The following is an 18,505-nucleotide window of genomic DNA, read 5'->3' as shown; positions in this document are numbered from 1 at the left end:
GGTAAGTCATCAGAAAGGGAGAAAAACCATGAGAGACTCTACTTTGGGAAACAGAGTTGCTAGAGGGGAGGTGAGTAGGAGGAATGGGGTAATTGGATGATGGGCATTAAGGAAGGCACTTGATATAATGAGCACTCAGTGTTATACACAATTGATAAAATATTGAACATTGCATCTGAAACTAATGATGTACTCTCTGTTAGCTAATTGAATTTAAATTAAAAAAATAGGGCAGCCCAGGTGGCTTAGTGGTTTAGTGCTGCCTTCGGCTCAGGGCATGATCCTGGATACCCTGGATGGAATCCCATGTCAGGCTCCCTGAATGGAGCCTGCTTCTCCCTCTGCCTGTGTCTCTGCCTCTCTCCCTCTCTCTGTGTGTCTCTCATGAATAAATAAATAAAATCTTTAAAAAAATAACTAATTTGTTGATTTTCATTGGGATATGAATACATACATACATATGGATACATTATTGAATGAATTATAGTACAATTTGTCCACTTTACTGTTGATGACACTGTTATTGTTTCCAGTTTCAGTTATTACCAATATTTATCAATATCTTGTAAATGTCTGTTGGAAAATATGCATTATTCCTGTTTGGTATATACCTAGGAGTAGAATTTCTGGATAATAAAGGACAGGTATGCATAGCTTTAGTAGATACTTTGAGATTTCTGAAATAGTCATACCAATTTACAATTCTAACTGCAGTGTGTGAGGGTTGTGGTTGTGTCAGACTATACCAATAAATGACATTGTTAGTCTTTAATTTGAGTCATCTCATGGATATGTAGTGGTACCTTGTTTGGTTTTAATCTGCAACTTCCTAATTAATAGTAAATATGAGCACCTCTTCATATGTGTATTGATCTACTGGATATCTTCTTTACAATTTCAAGTCTTCCCCTCCATGAATTTAGTATATGTCTCTCTTCATTTAAACCTTCTTTAATAACTTTCAATATAATTTTTTCAATATGGGACTTGCATATTTAGCAAAAGAACTTATATTTGCTGTTGTTGTTTTAAAGAGTATACTATACAGAAAGGCAAATGGCTTTTTATGTTGATCTTATATCAGATAAGCACTGTTTTCTCCTAATACATCTAGATTATATTTTCTTTTCTACATGTTATATTAACTACTACTACTGATACTTTTGTCTTTTTTCCCCACATCTTATGCCTTATTTTCTTTTTCTTATATTTTTCTGTTGATAAGGATTTCCAGTATGATACTGAATACAACTGATGATGTCAAACATAGTTTAGGGGAATATTTTTAACATTTTACAATAAAATATGATATTTATTTTAAGTTTTACAAATATCATTTAATGTTAAAATGTTCTCTTTAAGTGCTGGTTTGACAGAAGTTCTAATCATAAGTGAATACTGGGCTTTGTGTGTATGTGTGTGTGCTTTGTTTGTGTCTGTTGAAAAGAATCATATAATTTTTCTTGCCTATTTTGAGATGGATTACATCAATATATTGTTTTCTCATTGCTGAACTAAACTGAATTCTGAAATATTCACTACCTGGTCGTAGTGGGGTATTTTTTCCCTCATGTATGGCTAAATTCAGTGGCTAATATTTAAGATTTTGGCATACATGTTTATAAATGAATTTGACGTGTAATATTTCTTTCTCATTTTTTAAACTGTTTTTGTCTGGTTTTGATATCAGGAGTATACTAGACCATGATTGTTTCTTCCTTGTCCTCAGCCCCACATGATCTGGAAGAAGTTTTGTGTTATTTGTATTTTTTAATACATAGATGTTTTGTAAAAGTTCCCTACAAAAATTTGTGCCTATTATTTTCATTGTACGATGTTTTTAAAACTACTATTTAATTTCCTCAGTGGTTATAGAATTATTCAGGTTTTCTATTTCTTGTTGAATACAGTTAGTAATTTATATTTCTTCTAGGAATTAAATATTTCATAAGTTTTCAAATGTGTTGCAACAAGTTATTCATAATTTCATTTTATTATCTTTTCATCACTGCTACAATTATAGTTATGTTATACTCTTTTAAAATCTAAAATATGTACTTTCTGTCTCTCTTTTTTTCTTAGCAACATCATTTCTTTTCTTCTACTTTACAAGTGCATTCTGTTGTTCTTTCTTCTTACTAAGTTGTATGCATAGTACATCAATTTTCAAACTTTCTTCTCTTCCTGTATAAGTAGGCAAATCTATACATTGTTAAACTACCATATTAGCTTATCCCACAAATTTTTACATATGCTGTTTTTCTTCATGCATAGTTCTAATAATTTCCACTGCAATTTTTTTGTTAATCTAGGTTGCATAGAAGTGTGTTTTAAAAATTCTAATCTAGGGGTGCCTGGGTGGCTTAGTTAAGCATCCAACTCAATTTTGGCTCAGGTCATGATCTCAGGGTCCTGGTGAGTAGGGACAAATAGGAATAGGTAGGGAGAAATAGGTAGTGGGCTACCTGACGAGGCTCACAGAAATCCCAGATGTGGAGAAACATTATAGACGAGATATTTTCATGATAGTTACAAACAAAACTAGAAATAAGGGAACATAAGGAGACCAACCTTGTTGATCTTAAATGCTATAGATAAGATGTTTTCATGAAAGTTACAAATTGACCACTGAAAGTTACCAAACTCCAAAGGAGAAGTAAATACGGTGCTACTAGTGGTGACTTTAAGATTTAAGTTCCCTGGTCAGTTTTTTATAAAAGCCCTAGTAGCAGCCCACTTGGGACTCCTCTCACTTCTTCCGTATATATCCAAAAGAATTTAAAGCAGTGTCTTAAAGACATATCTGAGCATGTATGTTTATATAGCAGTATTATTCACAATAGCCAAGTATCCATGGACAGATGAATGGATAAATAAGATGTGGCACATACATACAATGGAATATTAAAAAGGAAGGAAATTCTGACACATGATACAACATGGATAACCTTAAAGGTCATTATACTAAGTGAAATAAGCTAATCACAAAAATAATACTGTATGATTCCATATAATTGAAGTATCTTAAAGTAATCATAGAATCAAAGTGTAGAATGATGGGTTATCTGGAACTCCTGGAAGAGAGAAATGAATAGTTATTGTTAATTAATATAGAGTTTCAGTTTTGCATGATGAAAAGTTCTGGAAATTGGTTGCACAATAGTGTGAACGTACTTAACACTACTGAACTTTACATTTACAAATAGTTAAGACTGTATATTTTATGTGTTTTACCACAATTTTAAAACTTTTTATGAATGGTTAAGCCAATAAAATTTGTGGTGGACCAAATGTAAAATAAAACCAAAACCAAAACAAAACTATAACCTAAGGTATCATTTCTCACCCATAGTACTGTCAAAACTGAAAAAAAAGCATAACATATTCTGTTCTCAAGGCTTTGGGGAAACAAGAACGGTTACATAGTGTAAATGGGAATGCAAATTGGTATTTACCTTCCTGGCAGGAAGTTTAGAAATACCTAACACAACTAAGACAGGTGTTTACCTTTTGACTCAGTAATTTCATGTCTAGAAATTTACCTTAAAGCTTCCCTCCAACAATATGAAAATAGATGTGCATGAGCACCTGAGTGGCTTAGTCAGTTAGGCATCTGCCTTTGGTGCAGGACATGATCCCCATGGTCCTGAGATTGAGCCCTGCATTGGGCTTCTTGCTCAGCCAGGAGCCTGCTTCTCCTTCTCCCTTTGCCCTGCCACTCCCCCTGCTTATGCTCTCTCTCTGTCAAATAAATAAATAAATAAATAAATAAATAAATAAATAAATAAAATCTTTAAATAAATACATGAATAAAGTGCACATTACAGCTTTGTTTGTAATTGCAAAATGTTGGAAATACTCTAAATTCTTAAATACAGGAGAGTAGTAGAATAAACTATGGTACATCTGCACTTTATACTTATAACTTATACATGCAGTATTTAATAGAATAATAGAAAGAATAGAATAGAATAGAAGAATAGAATAGAATAGAATAGAATAGAATAGAATAGAATAGAATAGAATACAATACAATAGTAGAAGTATTCTCCCACATGTAAAACTTAAAGATTCTGGGCCTAGTGTAGGAACATTTCACTAACTTTTCTGTTTGTTTCCATGTCATTGTCCAGATTTTTACTGCTATCAGTGCTATATAGATATGCTAGTCTTACCATTGAGTGTTATAATGATAATTTGAAGAATCTAACTTCATATATGTAAAATGACACCATCAGTTTGCTTCGATTTACACTACTCTAGTAAATATAAAGAATATAAAGGATAAGCAATGCTTATATTTGTTTTCTATTTGTGCTCATCTTTGGATTTTTGGATTTGGGGAAGTCTAAGAAAAAAGAGTCATCAAAAGATAATATGGCTTCAACAAGTAATTCATATATCTATCATCAAAATGAGCATTTTTGAAGAATTACTGAGTATATTATTATTAATGAATAATGGCATGCCCAGCATGTTTGACACTCCATCCTCTATGACAAAATTATTTTCAGTGATAGTCATTAAGTAAAATGAATAATAATGGTAAAAAAATCAGGAAAGATATTTTTTCAGATATCTCACAGACCTTAGGATTTAATTTCTACCCAGTTTAAAGCAGTTATAAGGTTGGATTTTCATTTTTTTTTTGTTCCAGTATCCACAGTCTACAACCAAAACAAAACAATTATTTCAGTCTTGAAAAAACTGGCCTCTTTTTTTCAGTGTTTGATAAAGATTTATAAAGTCATGAAGTTGTCATGTGTTGACTGCTTCCTTTTCTTGTCTTTGAACTGCAGAGAAAGGTCCGTATTTATTCTGAAAAGGTTCACTTCCTTTCTTAACCAGATTAACATTTTTCATCTGGAAATGGTATTGCCCAAGCAGGAATATCAAAATAGATTAAAATATCATTCACTGTCTTCTCTTCATCAAAGTCTTGGCTTTACTCATGCTCTTTTCTTCTCCTTTATTTTTTCCTTCAATTCTGTCAGTGTGGATGCTAACATTTCCTTTCTCTTCCTTGGTGTCAATGGTTATAGAAAATGATTCATTGTTGTCTTTCATCCCTGTGTCATCTGAATCTTGTGTTGTTTCTAGCATCCATGCTTTGGATTTGCCAACTTGCACTCCACAATTTTCATAAACTTTATGCAATGTTGCAGGCATTACATATTTCAAAATAGATCCAGACATTGTTGCAATTGCTTTTTTAAAAATTTTCTTTGTTGGGCTCTACTGGGTTGTTGCCCTTTCATGTTGGTATGGGTTTCTCACTTAACATTTCTTCACCAAGTTCAGAAAAAATTTTAAATACTTGCTGGTTTCAGAATAATATTCCAAATGGTCCATTAGGTTTCTGTAGGACAAAAGTGCATAATTTGATAGTTTTTTAAATCAATCTGGCAATTTTAACCTAGGTGTTTTTATCAATATCTTATGTAAAATAATTTATGGAAATAATTGACTAATACAACCAGAATATCTCTGAAAGGGTCAATTTATATAATGACTAAATTGTAACCACTAGAGTAATGTTCTATTTTCTAGATTTGTTTTTTGGCTTAAAAACAAATAGTGAACAATTTAAAAGGGAATACTTTTAAAGTTTTTTAGCTATTTTCCAAGATCACTTAAAATTTTTATAGATGAACTAAATTTTGCACTTTCCAAAGAAAAATATTACACCTCACAGTTTTCACTTTGTGTTAAATTTAAATTTTAAACACAAATAATAATTCCATGTGGTCATATAAAATGACACAATGGAAAGTAATTGAAGTTCTGTCTGCTGTTTATTGCAATCACAATGCTATCACTGCTTATTTCAAATCTACAGTTAAAATGCAGGTATATATAGCCTTAAAAGAATTACTGATGAAGTTCTACTAAAAGTGCACTCAAATTATTCTGAATTTTATTTTATTCCAGCACATAATGATTATATAAAAACAAATGAACTTTAACTCAATTTTATTTTGTTTATAATTATTCTCAAAAAAGAATCCCCCCTCCCCCTTGGTTGCCTAGCAAGGATTGATTTCGATGCCTCATCCTAGATAGGCCACTATTAAAGAGTAATACTTGAATCATTTACTAAATTCATATCTCTATTTCTTCACATATTATTTTCTACTGTTCCTCTCTCTCTTACCCATGGAGGACTCCAGGTAATGTATGTTAGACTTTTTGATATAATTCCACAGGTCTCCAAGAATCTATTCATTTATCCGAAAATTTTTTATCTTTGCTGTCCAGCTTGAATACTTGATCTTCAATTTCACTAACTCTTTCATCAGCTCCATTTTGTAATTAAGCCCACCTAGTAAATCTTCTACATTTCAAATACTGTATCTTTTAGTACTACTCCCTTCCTTTTTTATTTCTCTGCTAAGAATTTTGTAATTTTATCCATTATCAGAATATTTTCATTTACTTTGTTAAGAATAATTATAATACTTACTTTAAAATTTGGGGGGGGGGGGGTGTGGCTCAGCAGTTTGGCGCCTGTCTTCGGCCCAGGACATGATCCTTTAGTCCTGGGATCGAGTCCCACGTCGGGCTCCCTGCATGGAGCCTGCTTCTCCCTCTGCCTGTGTCTCTGCCTCTCTCTCTGTGTCTCTCATGAATAAATAAAATCTTTTTAAAAAGTTTTATTTTATTTAAAAAATATCTATTCTGACATCTGAGTCATATCAGGATTGATCTCCACTGACTGTCTTTTTGAGAGGTGGTCAGGTTTTCTTATTTCCTTCCATGTAACAAATTTAATTTTTTTCCATGTTAACAAATTTATTATCTCATGGACATTGTGAATAATATGCTATAGAAACTAGATTGTTTTACATTACTCTGAAGACTGCTGATTTGGTGTGTGTTTGTGTGTATGTGTGTGTGTTTTAGCAGGTACTTGACTTTACTGGACTTATACAGGAAATTGTCTCCCTGTGATGAGTGACAACTTAAATAATCACAGTTCGATTCTTTCTGCTTTAACCGGGCTGCTTAGAATCTAGTTTTGAATGCATAGTCCAGGAAGAGTAAGCCAGAGATTAAGCTAGAAGCTATCCAGAAGCTTTAGGGATACTCTCTCTTTGGATTTCTCCTTTCCAAAGAAATCATCCTTACTTTCCAATAATTGATTGCTCCAAATTCTGTCCTCTGGTTATTTAAGCCAATTAATCTCAGATACTCCATCACAGATCTGGCTTTCCTACACAATGTGGCTTGGGACCTATCATTGTAAAAGTTATAAAAATAGAAAACTCACCCTGTGACATCTCTTTCCAAGCATCATCCTCTCCACTGTGTCCCTGTTTTGGGTCCATCATCAGTTCTTTCAGAAAGGTTTTTTTTTGTTTGTTTGTATGTTTGGTTTTGGGTTTTTTTTTTTTTTTTTTTTTTTTTTTTTTTTTGGTATTTTTTTTTTTTTTTTTTTTTTTTTTTCCTGGAGTTCATACTGGCTGTCTCTGGGAGAGTTTTCCAATAGGAGCTACTTGGCCATAATAACTCATATCTCTCTTTGAGGATCTCTGTTTTCTTCTTCCTTTACTCTCCCCATTCCAACATTATTTTCCTTCTTTCTTACATTGTTTCAGTAAATGTTTTCTTCTAGGTTGCATATTTGAATGAGAGCTAGCTTCATCATAAGTGCTAGGGTCTCAAGGCCTATGTATATGTTTGCTGGGTTGTTATAACAAAATACTAGGTGGCTTAAACAACAAAGATTTATTTCTTCACAATTCTGGTAGCTTTAAGTCAAGATAAAGGTATTAGCAGGTTTGGTTTCTTCTGAGGGCTTTCTCCTTGGCTTGCAGATGGCTGTCTCTTCATTGTGCTCTCACATGGCCTTTTCTCTGTGTATGTACTTCCTGCATATGTCTCTGTGCATCTTAATCCTACCTTTCTATAAGAACACAGATTGCATTAGAGCCCACCCAAAAGGCCTCATTTTAACTTAAGTATGTCTTTAAAGACTTTATCTCCAAATACGGTTCTGAGGTACTGGAGATAAAAGCTTCAACGTACAAATTTGGGTTGGGGAAAGGGGGACATGTGAATTCAACTCATAACAGCTTGGCATCCATGAATTTTTTTAAGCACTATTTTTACACAATATTTTTTACTGCATAGTGGTCATTTTACCTAGAAAAACCCCATAGCCATTGGGTTTTCTTATTGGTTCTTGGGATGTCTCCATCTCATCTTTGTCTATCTTTTCCTTTCTCATCTTCCTTCCAAACCTCAATATTACAAAACCATTAATTTTGTAGGCTTTACTAAAGGCAAAGCCCCAAAGCAAGTATCCTCAATCTGAGGGGCCTGGCTTAAAGCCTCATTAGTTCTGTGATGTTAGTTTGAACAGCTTTCCCAAAACATGAGCAAGATGCCATGAGGCATGAAGTGCTGATAGTGCCAAATTTGACCAAGAGTTCAGAAGCCCTGCTCTGGCGGATAAAGCTGGAAGTTAAGAGCTCTTTCTCTATTGAATGACTCTGATGATGGTAATGAAGAGGAGGAAAAATAAGTAGATAACATTTAGGGTAATTCCGATTTTAAGTTATTGAGATTCAAGGGTTTTTTGCTTTCTATGGGACTAATTTTAAACTCCGTCAGCTTGATACTTAAGTTCTTCTACAAATTAGATTCCATTTACTTTTCTTATCTTTACTACAATTACTCATACCCCACAGAAAAACTCAAACTAATCTAGATTATTCATCCCTCAGGTTTACTCTTGCCTTTATCCTGTTGCTTATTACTGTGTCTTTACTCTCTAATATTCTTATTTTATTTTCTTCATCTTCTGGAAATCCTACTTCATCCTTCATAGTTCAGATAAAATCCTATATCTGCCATTGTGTTTCTCGGATTACTTTAGTCCACAGTGAAATATACTTCAGTGCTGTCACTTATTACCTCTATGAACCTCAAGTCTTCATTTATAAAAAAAGGTCTTGTTATCCCTAGTTTATAGGATTGCTTTGAAGATTACAGACAATATATGTTTCAAAGTTTTATTTATTTATTTGAGAGAGAGCAAGAGCCCACGCTCATGTTGGGGGAGGAGCAGAGGGAGAGAATCCCAAACAGACTCCCCACAGAGTGCGGAGTGGAGGTGGGGTTCAATCTCAAGACCCATGAGGTCAGGAGTTGGATGCCTAATCAATGGAGCCTTCCAGGCACCCCAGATTACAGATAATACATTTAAAACAAAACATAATATCAATTAAACAGAATTTATTTTGTGCCATACATTTTTCTACAGTCAATAGGAGATCCAAAATTTAAACCCAATAGGCTCCATAGCCTATACATTCTCGTAACAAATATACTATGTTACTGAGCTAAAGATGGCATTCAATTCAATAGCTGCTATTATTTTTACCATGTATATCTACTGAATTTCTCATGAATCCATTTCTTATTTTACTGAAAAGATTTTTAGCCCTTTGAGAACAGGGACATTGATATATATATATATATATATATATATATATATATATATATATTTCCTTTTACAGCATTGCATAGGATATACCTAACAATATTGGTTAAATAAGTGAGTAAATGATGAACCATTTACAGAGAGATTATTTACCTGACTTTAAAATCATTAAAGTGATTTTACCTCTAACCACATCCTTCTTGGACAAAAATCAGAATATTCATACAGTGCCTGCTTCTAGATCAAATAAAAATTCCCCCAAGAGTTTGAACTTCAGTATTATTATTGATTGTTTCTGTGAACTCCTGGAGATATCATTCTTAAGCACTATACCAGGTTTTGCATTCCTTAGAGCCTTTCCCATCAGGATCTATATTTAGTAGCTTCCTGTGGCTGCTGAGGAGAAGTTGAAACCCCAGTCCTGATCAGAGTGAGCAAAGATTCTAAAGGAAAATAAGACTCGGATGACCCACAACAAATTCAATACTCTGGATTTGAGTAAAGTATAAACTACTGAGCTAACAAGTAAGATATGTGTAACAAAAACTTGCTGCAAACTGACTTTTTTTCCCCCTCACATTTTGGAATATATAGGGCTGGCTGACTCTGGCCTAATTTGACTAGCAGTGTGAAGGAACTTCTGTGTAATATTTAACATTTCCAGTGACTTTGGCATTAAGCCTGGACATTTTGTTTCTTAAGAAACAGTTTTCTTTACACATCTGTCCCAATGACTCTGTCATCCTTGCTTCTAATCAGAAAATGTCTCAGTTCTGAACATCATCAGGCTGAGTCTTTCATTTCCTAATGACATATCTGGGGACTTCCCTCTGTTACCTACTGGGGCCAAACTGTGAATTCAGGGTCATAGGCCCAGTTCTTTAAGTGGGAAGTTAGAGTAATGTCTCCAAGGATCCTGTTTCTTCTCTCAGTCTGGGAATGGAATCAAGCCCGACAATTACCTTGTCAACCTTTTCTCCAAGAGCCAAACCAGTTTTCCACACTGTGCATGGTATAAAAATATCAAACTTATTCTTCTAAAATTATTGTGTTATTGTGTAATTTTGTATTTTCACAATATTTACAAACATAATTATATAATTATAATATAATAATTATAACCATATTGTTGCCTTTTAATATTTTAATTTAAATATAATTTTTTGTATATTTTTTATTGGAGTTCGATTTGCCAACATATAGCATAACACCCCGTGCTCATGCCTTTTATAGAAATTAGTATAAATGTAATTATATAGCATTTAGTGTTTTGTATCTGACTTATTTAACAGAGCATAATGATTTTAATACCCATCCTCATTATTTTTTGTGTCAATAGATCACTCCTTGGTAGTCCATAGTACATATATACTACCTTTTGTTTATATATTAAGTATGTAATAGACATTTGAGTTATTTCAAAGTTTTCAGTGTTATAAATAAAGCTGCAATTACTATATAAATATAAGTCTTTGTGTGAACATATATTTTTGTTTTCTCCTGGGTAAATTCTTCAGAGTGAGAAGGGTAGATTGCTTGGTAGGTAAATGTTGAATTTTTTGAGAAACCATCAAATTGTTTTCCAAATTGACCATACCACTCTGTAATCCCTCCAGAAACATATGAAGGTTTCAAGCTGTTCCAGTACATCCTTAACTAACCTTTAATATAGCTTGTCTTGGTAACTTTAGCCATTATAGTAGGTACACAGTATTGACATACTGGCATTGCGATTTTAACTTGTACCTTTTTGATAATTAATGATAATTAACATCTTTACATGTGCTTATATATCATTACTGTATCTTCTTTGGTAAATGTCTATTCAAATTTCTTGTCCATTTCTTCAGCTGATTTGTCTTAATAGTTAGCTGTAAGAATTCTTTATATATTCTGGATACAAGAAAATTACCAGGTTTTTGTCTTGTTTTGTTTTACAAATATTTTCTCCTTCTGTGGCTTACTTTTGCATTGTGTTCATAGTTTGAATTTTGAGGAAATCCAATTAATCAACTTTTTTTCTTTTATAGCTAGTATCCTAAATAAAGATTTTCTTTTATGTTCTCTTCTAGCAATGTTATAGTTTTAGCTGTTACATTTTGGTCATTGATCCATTTTGAGCTAGTTTTTAAAAATATATGGCACAAAGTAATGGTCTATGTTCCTGTTTTTACATATGGCTATACAATTGCTCCAAAAATGGTATGGTCAGTACAGGAAACCTCCTTGCCATTCATTGACCTGCAACTGTACTTTCTCCAAGGAGATCTGAACTCTGGCTTTGGGCAGTAATTTGCCCCTCAAAGTGTGTTCTTACTTAGGAAGTTTCCCTGTCTGGCATAATCTGTACATCTTATTCTATACATCTTATAATTATACTTTTCTCATGGCATTCTAGTTGTTTATACTAAACTAAACAATAGACTAATATCAACTAGGAATTATACCTAATTTTTTGTACTTGTTTTCTTTCTCCTGATGAATTCACCTTTTTGCCATTATGAGATTTCTCTTTATTTCTAGTAATACTGCTTGTTTTTAAGTCTATCTTGTATGATATTAACACATCTAGGCCATATTTCTTTTATGTATTGATTAGATGATACATATTCTTCCATTGTATTACTTTCAAACTATCTCTGTCATGCGTAAAGTGTCTTACACTTCTAAAGATATGTTCTGTCTTACTTTCTAATGCAATTATCAGTATGGTTGGTTTGTGTCTGCCATACTGCCTTTTTTTAATGGCATATGTTGGTTGCTACTGTTATTCCTTTTTCTCTCCTTTTCAATCTTGTGTGGATTGAGAATTTTTAAAAAATGTTTAGTATGTCCTCTTCTGGCTTATTAATTCTAACTTTCTGTTTTATTTTTTAAAGTGATTTCTGTAGAGTTTTGAAGCAATCATAATCAACTCTAAATTACAATTATATCACTTCACGTATAAGGTAAGACCCTTATAACAGTATGCTATAATTATCCTCCTCTCATTACTTGTGCTATTCTTATTATACATTTTATGTCTAAATATACTAAATCTCACAATACATTGTTTTTGTTTGTTTGTTTGTTTTTGCTTTAACCAGACAATACTCTTCTAACAAATTAGGAAATGAAAAATATACCTCTTATAGTTGCCAACATATTTGCCATTCTCAGTATTCTGCAGATCTGAGTTTCCATTTAGTTTCATTTTTCTTCACTCTGAGGAACTTCTATTAATAACTCTAATAGTGCAAGTCTCCTGGAAAAACTCCCTTAACTCCGTTTAATCAAAAATGTCTTTACTTTGCCTTCATTTTGTGGAATATTTTCACTGGAATTGAAATTCTAGGTTGATTCCTTTTTCCAGTAATTTAAAAATTTCATTACACTATCTCTGGCTTTCACCATTTTTTTTTTTTTTTTTTTTTACCAAATTCTTGATGTAGATAGTGCTCCTATCTCCTGTTTTCGGGGAGGAGGGAGAAGGAGAGGGGGAGAGAAAGTCTAGATTACTACCCAGGCCCTAATGCTTTTGCCAAAAGCTTCTTAAACCTAAACTTTTCTCCATAATAATGAGCTATAGAAGCCATCATTAGTATTATTATTTATCATTACACTTGAAAAGAACATGCCTACTCTTGTAAGCACTTTAAAATTAGATCTGAAATCCTCCCAATGGCTTTGCAAGATGGGTATCATTATACTTCATAGAAAATGATCTGAGGCTCAGAGAAGTTCCATACTGGATCTGCCTGTCTGTCTACAAATCTCATGCATTTGGCATTATCCACACTGCTTTTTGTCTCTGGATGGCTTATCTATGAATGTACACTAAAGACCCAATAGGCAGTCCTGATATAATGCATGATCAGTGCCTCTCATAAGCATGGTACCTTAATAAAAATGACCCAAGATGCATTGGTATCTGGTGTCAACAGCTCTTTCCACACATTTCTACATAGCCAAGTAACCACTTTAATCTAGGTTAATTATCATATAAGCTTTAGTTATAGAAAAAAAAGTGGGGTTATCTACCCATTATACATATTTCTCTGTAAATATTTCTGAAAAAGATAGTATTTCTCACACAGCACTCCCATAAGATTAGAGTTTTACTTTGTTTTGTACTATACATATATATACCTGATCCTGTCTGATCAGATAAAGCTCAAGTGTCCATGACCCAGAGCTTCAACTCCCCTGGAAGGGCTGCAGAAAGTGTACACTTCAAATCATGCTCTTCTTGGCTGTGAAATCTTTCCCCCATGGTTGAGAGATTTTTAAAAAATTCTGACACACATGAATCAGTTGCTGCCTCAACCTTGACAAGACCTAGAAGATTTTAGGCTAGAGTCCATTCTGTTAGGTTAGCTCTTGCTTTGCAATGAGGTTAGGCCATTAGATATTATAATGAGGGCCCAACTTGTACATTCTCACTAAAGATTAATTTGGCTTCCTTGCAACATCTGTGTTCTGCTGACTCCTATCTGTTCCCCCAGGCTGTAGGGCCAAACACATCCATCATCACAGACAGGCCCTTGGAAGCCACCCCTTGCTGTTGCTTCTACATATCAAAGAATGAGTCAACTCAGGCAGGGAGACTCCTGGAATAGCCTGTCCCAGGGGCTCCCTCTCCTCAGAAACCCTTCCCAGGTCTCCCCACTCACCTTTTGGGACTGAATCTTGTGAAGGCAACAATACAGCTGAGTCCTTGAAAGCACGGCAAATGGAGCATGTTGAAAGGTGGCTTTACAGAGGCATTACAGCCACCCGGAATCTGGCATTTCTGCCATAGCTCCCTACCCAAAATAGCAACTGGTGAAATTTAACCTGAACACTGTTGTCAAAAACAAGTGTGAGTATTTTAGTTAATGTTTGGAAGCCATCCCATCTGTGAATGTGGGTTCACCCTGAGGCCCAGTGAGGGATTTCAAGAGCCTAGCTGTGTCCTGGGCTTTTGCCCTAAAGCTTTCCTTGCTTGTTGACAGAGTGCTGCAGGTGATTAGGGAACTATTCCAAGTGTGCAGTTAAGAGAGGAGCTGAGAGAAATCCATAGGCACTGGCAGTCTTCAGAGCCACAGCTCCACACACTGGGCCCACACCCTTCAAATAGGTTGTCTGCATGAATATAGATGACTGCCCTGTGTTCAGTGTGCTTGCAAGGCCCAGACTTCCAGAGGCAGAACTCTGACCTGACATCAACTCTGCATGTTATAGACAGGTGCCCTGCCACAGGTACAGGGAGCTGTGTAACACATAGTCCAAGTGGAGAAATGCAACCAAAGATAACCCAGTTTGGAGAGGTAGGGAGTTCCCTGGTAATTAAAGCATTCAAGCTTCGGCTGATAGACTATAAGATGAGAAAGCCATACAGAGGGTTCCAGCATCAGCTGAGTCATCTCAAGACTGTCTTTGAGTACTCTTCCACTCTGAAATTACAGTCTATGAATTCTTCCACCAGCAGCACATACTAAGTTAATAGCACGTACATATACTACCTGGAAATGTATACATTAAGCCATTCACAAGTGTATATACCACATATGTGCTTAGTCTTAGTGCCTCAGTTAAACAGAAGAAACAAGCACAGAAGCCATTTATGAACATTTGCGTGGATGGATTTGTTTGTATACAAAGGTGCTCATACAGACCAGCCAGGATGACTAAAAAGCCTGGAAAGCCTTCATGCTATAGTTTAAGAGATTTGTTAATTCCTAAAACTAAAAGCAAATGGTCATTTTTACAACCCTTTTCTTTCTTTAAATTTGTTGAATGCACAGTACTTGTGAAAACACAGGAGGAAGAAGAGGCCGGGAGCTGGAAAACCTTTCCCTGAGTACTACTGTCATTCACACAGGGTAGAGGGTGTTGAGTTGCCTCCTGGACACAAACACAGAGGCTCTGAGGCATTTCAGTCCTTCAGTTCATCTCCTTTTGCTTTGCATCGGCTGGCTCAATGCACAGCCCACCCACCTTATTTATTGCCTCTTACTCTCTTTAAAGTGAATCTAGGGGCCTTTGTATCAACTTGGATCAATGAGGGAGCATGCACTCCTTTCCAGCATCAGATGGGGAAGAAAAGAGAGGAAAGTTATAGAGGGAGTAAGAAGGGAAACAAATGATAGTATGGTGAACACAGTTGAAATGTTTCTAGTGTAACCACATTGGGAGAGCTAAGGAAGGCACCAGGACATTTAGGGAAACTGAGTAAGGGAGAGTTAATGGGGCAGACTCTTTGCAGACTATACTCCAAACCTTGTTAGGAAGCATTATGTTAATTGCCTTAGCTTTCTGCTGACTTTCTACTTTAAGGTGTGCGTTGGGAAGGAGCTGAAGTGCAAATCACATAGCCCTTACACACTGTTACTTGGTCAGCTTGTTAGAAGCACATTCACTAATTATAAAACTCACAATTATATGAGCTATTTTTAATATTTATGGTTTAATTTTAAGGTGGCTTTTTTCAAAACCTGGCTTTCAAACCCTGGTTAGCATATTATATTGGATGAGTACAATGAGAATGAGAACACTGACACAATGAAGTATTTATAAGTCTTAATGCCAGAATTTACTAATTATCTTTATTCTGACCAAATCTATACAGTGCATTTGTCTGAATAACAAGACGTCTTCATCCATTGTCCTCAGTTGCCTTAAACAACTAGAGTGCATTTAGTGACAAATGTAATTATGCCAATAGTGTTATCTACCATTTATTTGGGCAGGCACTTAAAAATTATCTCTGCTCACAACAATGCTGCTGGTTGGTATTAACCAATTTGCAGAGAAGGAACTGAAACAGAGATGTAAAATGCCTTGACCAAAGTCACATAGCCAGTACACTGGGGAACCGTATCTCCTTTTATATCACTCCTCCCCCATCTACCAAAATTTTCTGAATAAAAATATAGGATTATATTTAATAGGATTTGTATACAAAGATTAGGTAGAGATGACAAGCTAACATATAGTATAGGCTCTCACTTTATCACTCTCAGACAAGCTGAGGAACCCTCAGCCATGCCATCTTGGCTCAGCAGAAGTGCTATAGAAAAGGAGGTGGGAACACTTTGGCAGCTGTGCAACCTTTTCCTAAGCCCCAAGTATACAGAAATATTATATCTTCTCTCTCTCTAACTCACATGAGCAAAGGCCAGGGAAAAACTAAAGTTCAAAGGGAAGGGTTCCATGGGCTGCTGTTGATCCTATAGATTATCAACAAATCCTGAAACAAGACAGACCATAGGTCATCACCTCTCCAATCTATAGAGGGAAATACCAAGGTCAATGTTGTTGTGAAAGCTCAAGTTCACACTTGTCATGCAGAATGTGATTTGGGATTTAAGCCGATCCAAATGCTTAGTTTCTGAAAAACTTATTACTTATAGTATCATCTGTGGACCAGCAGCATCAGCCTTGCCTGGGAACTTAGTAGAAATGCAGAAAAATCTCAGGCTCTACTCCAAACCCACTGAATCTGAATCTATGTTTTCACAAGAACCCCAGTTTATTTATATGTGCATTAAAGTTTGGGAGAAATTACCTTAAGGGACAGTTGTACATGAAGAGTCAAAAATGCTGAATCCTTACGGAGACATGTTTGTTGGCAAAAAAGTGCAACTGAAATGGGTTTTGATAAAAGGGAATTTTTAGCAAATATAGCTCCTGAAAAATGTCCTGATTCACATGTTGAAAGGATCAACACATCTTTAATTGGTTCAGGCATCAGAAGGTCTAAATTTTACACCCTAGATATAGTCTCAACATGATTTGTAGAGTATTCATGGAAGGGCAGTAAGTCTTGCTTCATTGGTCTCTTGTCTGACTCTGAATTTCCTTTCTCTAGGATTTAAATTTCATTACCAGTGTTATAGCTTGAAATGGATAAGGACTTTTACATGACTTTTTCTCAAGGAATATAAAATCGTCCTAAGAAGAATAAGTATAGAAATTAACCAGCACCAAAAATCCATGTTTTATATTTCAGATGATGTGATAACTTTAAAGTTACAAGGTGAACTTGAAGGGAGTAAAAAGGCCCTTGTATAGACTCTCTCTGTAAACATATAGAGTTATCATAAACATTGAGGCCAGTCCAGCCATAGCATTAACCTAGGAATGCGCATTCAGGAAAGCCTTGGTGAGGCAACGAGCATCACTGGTTAAGTTTCAAACAGAAGAAATTGTTCAGTTCTTTTTTTTTTATAAATGTATTTTTTATTGGTGTTCAATTTGCCAACATATAGAATAACACCCAGTGATCATCCCATCAAGTGCCCCCCTAAGTGCCCGTCACCCAGTCACCCCCACCCCCGCCCACCTCCCCTTCCACCATCCCGAGTTCGTTTCCCAGAGTTAGGAGTCTCTCATGTTCTGTCTCCCTTTCTGATATTTCCCACTCATTTTTCTCTTTTCCCCTTTATTCCCGTTCACTATTTTTTATATTCCCCAAATTAATAAGACCATATAAAGTTTGTCATTCTCCAATTGACTCATTTCACTCAGCATAATACCCTCCAGTTCCATCCATGTCGAAACAAATGGTGGGTATTTGTCGTTTCTAATGGCTGAGTAATATTCCATTGTATACATAAACCACATCATTATCTATTCATCTTTTGATGGACACCGAGGCTCCTTCCACAGTGTGGCTATTGTGGACATTGCTGCTATAAACATCCGGGGTGCAGGTGTCCCGGCGTTTCACTGCATCTGTATCTTTGGGGTAAATGCCCAGCAGTGCAATTCCTGGGTTGTAGGGCAGATCTATTTTTAACTCTTTGAGGAACCTGCACACAGTTTTCCAGAGTGGCTGCACCAGTTCACATTCCCACCAACAGTGCAAGAGGGTTCCCCTTTCTCCGCATCCGCTCCAACATTTGTGGTTTCCTGCCTTGTTAATTTTCCCCATTCTCACTGGTGTGAGGTGGTATCTCATTGTGGTTTTGATTATTTCTCTTGCCTTCATGGATGTATCTTACAAGAAGTTGCTGTGGCCAAGTTCAAAAAGGGTGTTGCCTGTGTTCTCCTCTAGGATTTTGATGGAATCTTGTCTCACATTTAGATCTTTCA

At 35.2% G+C, this 18,505-nt stretch overlaps 1 long non-coding RNA gene across 2 annotated transcripts; it reads right to left on the bottom strand.

Annotated features, from left to right (window-relative positions):
- Positions 1–1,562: 1,562 nt before the first annotated feature.
- On the bottom strand, positions 1,563–6,524 carry LOC119869761. 2 transcript variants are annotated; one of them, XR_005371915.1, is made up of 3 exons: positions 6,464–6,524; positions 4,589–5,359; positions 1,563–3,074 (listed from the first exon to the last, which is right to left on the bottom strand). It is a non-coding gene; the product is annotated as an uncharacterized LOC119869761 (long non-coding RNA). The 2 variants fall into 2 exon arrangements; XR_005371914.1 differs by lacking the exon at positions 1,563–3,074 and having other exon boundaries at positions 3,816–5,359.
- Between the last annotated feature and the right edge of the window lie 11,981 nt (positions 6,525–18,505).

Source organism: Canis lupus, chromosome 17 (genome assembly GCF_011100685.1).
Source record: "Canis lupus familiaris isolate Mischka breed German Shepherd chromosome 17, alternate assembly UU_Cfam_GSD_1.0, whole genome shotgun sequence".
NCBI lineage: Eukaryota > Metazoa > Chordata > Mammalia > Carnivora > Canidae > Canis > Canis lupus.
The sequence above is the reverse complement of the archived record's forward strand: the minus strand, read 5'-3'. Positions and strand labels throughout refer to the sequence as shown.